The sequence below is a fragment of the Elaeis guineensis genome, chromosome 11 (genome assembly GCF_000442705.2).
Source record: "Elaeis guineensis isolate ETL-2024a chromosome 11, EG11, whole genome shotgun sequence".
Classification (NCBI taxonomy): domain Eukaryota; kingdom Viridiplantae; phylum Streptophyta; class Magnoliopsida; order Arecales; family Arecaceae; genus Elaeis; species Elaeis guineensis.
Window position 1 is genome coordinate 63,238,353 of NC_026003.2, and position 6,873 is coordinate 63,245,225.

The following is a 6,873-nucleotide window of genomic DNA, read 5'->3' on the forward strand; positions in this document are numbered from 1 at the left end:
TCTGCTTTCCCATCTGGCAAGGCTCACAGATCTCCCCTGTAGCACCATCCTCCAGATCAGAGATGAGTCCTCTCCTGCTCAACTCCCTCAGCCCCCTGTCACCCATGTGGCCTAGGCGGTAGTGCCACATCCTGTAAGCCCCCTGCTGGTCCTGTGCTACAGTTGCTGCATCAGACTCTCCGATCACCACAGATCCCTCCATGCAATAGAGATTATTGTCCAACCTCCTGCCTCTCATCACCACCATAGCTCCATTGGCGATGTTCAGTACTCCGCTTCTAGCCCTACTGCTGAAGCTGTATCCATTGCGCTCCAAGTAGCCTAGTGACACCAGATTCTTTTCCAGCTCTGGGATGTGCTTTACATTTGTCAATGTCCTCACAATCCCATCAAACATCCTCACCCTGACTGTCCCTATCCCAGCCACCTCGCAAGGATGATTGTCGCCTAGAGTCACTGATCCCTCATCTGTCTTGGTGTATGTCGCAAACCAAGACCTGTGTGGTGTGTAGTGATGTGAGCACGCAGAGTCTAGTATCCACTCCTCTGTGTAATGCCTGTGACCATCTGATACCACAAGTAGATCATCCTCCACCTGTGGCCCAGCCACTGCACTCACTGATTCTGAGCCACTTCTTTCTCCCTTCTTGCTCTTTCATAGTGGACATTCTCGCTTGAAGTGCTCGAACTCGTTGCACTTGAAGCATTTCATCTCTTTCTTTCCCTTCCTAGACTTGGACCGCCCCCTGAACTTGCTTCTGCCTCTGCCTCTACCTGTCCTCTCCTCTACTGCCAAACCCTCTTGGGGAGCTCGATCTCTGGTCAACTTTTCCCTCTGCTCATTAGACCTTAGCACCGAGACTATGTTCTCATATTCCAGAGTCTCCTTGTCGTAGAGCAGTGTAGTCACCAAAGAGTCATATGATCCTGATAGTGAACACAAAAGTAACAGGGACTTGTCCTCCTCATCCAGCTTCACCCCGATATTCATCAACTCCGTGCACAACTGGTCGAACCTCTGAATGTGGCCAATCACATCAGATCCCTCCTGCATCGAAGACTGTACAACCTCTTCTTCAGCATCAGGTTGTTGCACATATTCTTCCCCATATACATGGTGTGCAACTTCGACCAAAGGCCCTTCGGGGTCTTTTCTTCCAGCACCGAATACAACGCCGCATCCGCCAAACATCCTCTGATCACCGAGCATGCTTTCTTCTCCAAGATGTCCACTGTCTATCTGTCATTCCCTCAGGCTTCTCATCCAAAGCCTGATCCAGATCTGCTTGCACCAGAAGATCCTCCACCCAGATTTTTACATGGAAAAATTCCCCTTGCCATCTAACTTCTCAAAATCGACCTTCATATTGCTGCCCATGACTGGATCCAAGCCAAACAAGCAATATAAAATCAAGAAGTGTAGAATATACCTTGATGGTACCTTGCTGAAAATTTTCAGCACTTGGGATCTTCAACTTCTCATGCTTGAAACAGCTTCCTCACCATCGTAGCTCTGATACCAACTATTGGAGCACGATCCCGACTCCTCCCATGGATCTTGGGTGCAGTGGAACCAGCAATGAACAAATCTGGAGACTTCTGGACTCGATCAAAGGCCCTTGACAAATCAGCCTGGTTGCTGTCTTTTTCATCAGCCTTTCGTTCCAGATGAAGAACACCTCTGAAATCACCTCTAAAAAATCCAAGATCTGGTATCCAACCAGATCAGGCCTTGCAGATCTATCCTGCTATAGCCTTTCTTGTAGATCTATTGATGGAGATCTCACCCGCACCTCAAACGACCTCAGATCAACTCCAAATTTGAGAGGAACTTGTATCAACCTCTTCTTAAGGGTTTCCAGGTCCTGGACCTGATGCTTGGGTGGCTGCAAGAGAGGAGGGGAGCAATCTGGTTGGCGGCTGCAAAGGGAAAGGGGCTAGTGCCTCCTTGCTTTTCTTTCCTTTTTAGGACCTGGCAGCAAGAAACCCTAGGGTTTCTTGCTCCTGGGGCATGGAGAATTGCTGGAGAGAGAGGAAGAAGAGAGAGAGAGACTTGGGAGAAAGAGTCATCTATTTCTTTGGCTTAATCAAACTTATATAAGTACATGTATATATAAACACCGGGTCAAGTGACCCAAACTCAAAACTCCCTTGACCAACTCTATGGGAGATTAGGTTAACCCAAACCCATGTACACCCATGACTCGACCTAATCTCACCTATCCTAGGCCCAGACCTGGCCCATAAAGAGTTGGTCCCTTGAGGCCCACATAACTTAGACCTCAAGAACCCAAAAGGCCCACAGCCTTTCAACCTAGGGCCCAACTAGCCCTAGAGCCTCCATGAAGCCCTCATGAATGATGGACCTTGGCCTTAGCCTTGGTCCCCTGGGCCTTGGGCACACCACCTGAATCATAACAGCTCAACTGTCAACAGCTTGACAATTGACTTTTGGGATATATTTTCCAACAACTCCCACTTGTCCTAAAGCCACTCGGCACAGTATCTAATACCCATCTTCGATTTGTAGTTGTCGAACTCCTTTATTGTCAGGGTTTTAGTGAAGGGGTCAGCCAGGTTCTCCATTCTGTTGATCTTTTGAAGGTCGACATCACCTCGATCCATGATTTTTTGGACCAGATAGAAATGACACAAAATATGCTTTGTCTGCTGGTGTGCTTTGGTTCCTTCACCTGAGCTATGGCACTAGTGCTGTCATAGTAGAGCAGGATTGGACCATCGAGTGAGGGTGCTACTCCGAGCTCGGTGATGAATTTTCTCAGCCACACAGCTTTCTTCGCGGCATCCGATGCTGCGATGTACTCCATCTCACAAATAGAGTCTGTCACAGTATACTACTTGAAACTCTTCCAGCAGATAGCTCCACCATTCAGAGTAAAGATATAACCCGACACACTTCTGCTGTCATCATGGTCAGATTGAAAGCTGAATTCTATGAACCCCACAAGTTTCAGATCTGACTCGCCATAAACCAACATTGGTCCTTAGTATTTCTCAAATACTTAAGGATGGCTTTAACCACTTTCTAGTGGTTTTCACCAGGATCCAATTGGTATCTACTCAATACTCCTAGTGAGTATGCCACATTTGGCCTTGTACATGTTATGGCGTACATGATAGATCTCATGATCGAAGTATATGGGACTCTACTCATACGCTCTCTCTCTTCAGGAGTTGTCGGACAATCTTTCTTAGAGAGAGAAATTCCATGATCTATCGGTAGATAGTCCTTCTTGGAATTCTCCATGTTGAACCTCTTCAGCACAGTGTCTATGTACGTGGACTGGATAATCCAAGCATCCTTTTAGATCTATCCCTATAGATCATCATCCCTAGGATGTAGGATGCTTCACCCAAGTCCTTCATGGAAAACTGCGATGACAACCAAACTTTTATTCCCTGTAGTGCGGGGATGTCATTCTCGATTAAGAGAATGTCATCCACGTACAAGATAAAGAATACCACAACTGGACCATTTGCTTATTTATAGATGCAGAGCTCTATTATGATCTAGGTGGTGTGCCCAAGGCCCAGGGGACCAAGGCTAAGGCCAAGGTCCATCATTCATGAGGGCTTCATGGAGGCTCTAGGGCTAGTTGGGCCCTAGGTTGAAAGGCTGTGGGCCTTTCGGGTTCTTGAGGTCTAGGTTATGTGGGCCTCAAGGGACCAACTCTTTATGGACCAGGTCTGGACCCAGGATAGGTGAGATTAGGTCGAGTCATGGGTGTACATGGGCTTGGGTTAACCTAATCTCCCATAGAGTTGGTCAAGAGAGTTTTGGGTTTGGGTCACTTGACCCGGTGTTTATATATACATGTACTGTGTATAGGTTTGATTAAGCCAAGGAATACACAACTCTTTCTCTCAAGTCTCTCTCTCTCTTCTCCCTCTCTCTCCAGCCATTCTCCATGCCCTAGGAGCAAGAAACCCTAGGGTTTCTTGCAGCCAGTCCATAAAGGAAAGAGAAGAAGGGGAGGCGCTAGCCCCTTCCCCCTTGCAGCCGCCTACCAGATCTGCTCTCTCCCTCTTGTAGGCACCCAAACTCTAGGTTCAAGACCTGAAATCTCTTGAGAAGAGGTTGGTACAAGTCTCTCTCAGATCTGGAGTTGATCTGAGGTCGTTTGAGGCACAGGTGAGATCTCCATCAACAGATCTACAAGAAAGGCTGCAGCAGGACAGATCTGCGAGGTCTGTCTCCATCTATCTTCTTCTCCATTTAGAATACCCCGATTCGAGATCTACAAATTGAAAGACCTCAGTCCAGGTCTGATCTGGTTGGGTACTAGATCTTGGATTTTTTTAGAGGTGGTTTCAAAGGCGTTCTTCATCTGGAACAAAAGGCTGACGAAGAAGACAACAACCAGGTTGATTTCGTCAAGGGCCTTGGATCGTGTCCAGAAGTCTCCAGATCTATTCATTGCTGGTTTTGCTACACCCAAAGTCTGTGGGAGGAGCTGGGATCATGCTCCAATAGTTGGTATCAGAGCCACGGTGGTGAGGAAGCGGTTCCAAGTATGAGAAGTTGAAGATCCCAAGTGCTGAAAATTTTCAGCAAGGTACCATCAAGGTATATTCTACACTTCTTGATTTTATATTGCTTGTTTGGCTTGGAAACAGTCATGGACAGCAATATGAAGGTCGAGTTCGAGAAGTTTGATAGCAAGGGGAGTACACCAGTAGAGAGTTCCAGGATTACTGTGAGGAGTGTGGGATCAGGAGACACTTCTCAGTTAAGGGGACTTCATAGTAGAATGGGGTGGCCGAGAGGATGAACAGAACACTCTTGAAAAAGGCACGATACATGAGGCTACAGGCAGGGCTTCCAAAAGAGTTCTGGGTTGACACAGTAGATGCAGCGGGTTATTTGATCAATCGATCACCTCACATCATGTTGGATGGCAGGCTTCCAGAGGAGGTGTAGTCTGGGAGGACAGTTGGGCTGGGCCATCTATGGATATTTGGGTGTACGGCCTATGTGCACATTGGAGCTAGTGAGCGGAGCAAGCAAGACGCCAGATCACGCAAGATGGTGTTTCTAGGCTATCCGCGAGGAGTCAAGGGATACAGGCTGTGGGATCCCTTGGAAAAGAAGGTCATCATTAGTTAGGATGTGACTTTTGATGAGAAATCAGTCCTACGGAGGCGAGCAGGCATGGAGGAGCAGTAGGAGGTCCAGCAGGGCGCTGCTGGACAGCTTACCTCTTTGATTTTATCTCTTGCAGGTACTACTAGAAGATATGACATTCAGGTGGAGCACCTACCTAAGGTGTCTCCACAGGTGGAGAGTACTCGAACGGATGATCGAGGTGGAGAGGTCCAGCAGGAGAGAGCTGGATCAAAGACTGATATCGGTGTTGCCCTACAGAAGCCCAAGAGGACCATCAGGCAACTGGACCAATATGGCTTCGAGGAGACGCTGTCATATATCTTGGTAACAGCGAATGGAGACCCATATATGTATCAGGAGGCTATTGAGAGCCAGGATAGGGAGCGGTGGGTCCAGGCGATGTTCGAGGAGATGCAGTCTCTCCACCAGAATCAGACGTGGCGATTGGTGCAGTTGCCACAGGGGAAGAGGCCCATTGGCTGCAAATGGGTCTACAGCTGCAAGGACAGAATGGAGCTGGTTGAGGCCTTGGGACACCAAGGTGGAGATTGTTATGATCCAGGTGGTGTGCCCAAGGCCCAGGGGACCAAGGCTAAGGCCAAGGTCCATCATTCATGAGGGCTTCATGGAGGCTCTAGGGCTAGTTGGGCCCTAGGTTGAAAGACTGTGGGCCTTTCGGGTTCTTGAGGTCTAGGTTATGTGGCCCTCAATGGACCAACTCTTTATGGACCAGGTCTGGGCCCAGGATAGATAAGATTAGGTCGAGTCATGGGTGTACATGGGCTTGGGTTAACCTAATCTCCCATAGAGTTGGTCAAGGGAGTTTTGGGTTTGGGTCACTTGACCCGGTGTTTATATATACATGTACTGTGTATAGGTTTGATTAAGCCAAGGAATACACAACTCTTTCTCCCAAGTCTCTCTCTCTCTTCTCCCTCTCTCTCCAGCCATTCTCCATGCCCTAGAAGCAAGAAACCCTAGGATTTCTTGCCGCTAGTCCATGAAGGAAAGAGAAGAAGGGGAGGCGCTAGCCCCTTCCCCCTTGCAGCCGCCTACCAGATCTGCTCTCCCCCTCTTGCAGGCACCCAAACTCTAGGTCCAAGACCTAGAATCTCTTGAGAATAGGTTGGTACAAGTCTCTATCAAATTTGGAATTGATCTGAGGTCATTTGAGGTGCGGGTGAGATCTCCATTAACAGATCTACAAGAAAGGCTGCAGCAGGACAGATCTGCGAGGTCTGTCTCCATCTATCTTCTTCCCCATCTAGAACACCCCAATTTGAGATCTACGAATTGGAGGACCTCGGTCCAGGTCTGATCTGATTGGGTACCAGATCTTGAATTTTTTTAGAGGTGGTTTCAAAGGCGTTCTTCATCTGAAACAAAAGGCTGACGAAGAAGACAGCAACCAAGCTGATTTCGTCAAGGGCCTTGGATCGGTCCAAAAGTCTCCAGATCTATTCGTTGCTGGTTCTGCTGCATCCAAAGTCCATGGGAGGAGCTGGGATCGTGCTCCAACAAGCTCTTTTCCATTTTTAATAAAGCCATACGTTTTGATCACCTCATTAAAATGCATGTTCCAACTCCGAGAAGCTTGCTTCAATCCATAAATGGATCTCTGAAGCTTGCACACCTTGGACTCATCTGTGGATGTAAACTTCTCAGGTTGTATCATATACACCTCTTCGATCAGCTCTCTATTCAAGAAAGCTGTCTTTACATCCATCTGCCAGATCTCATAATCC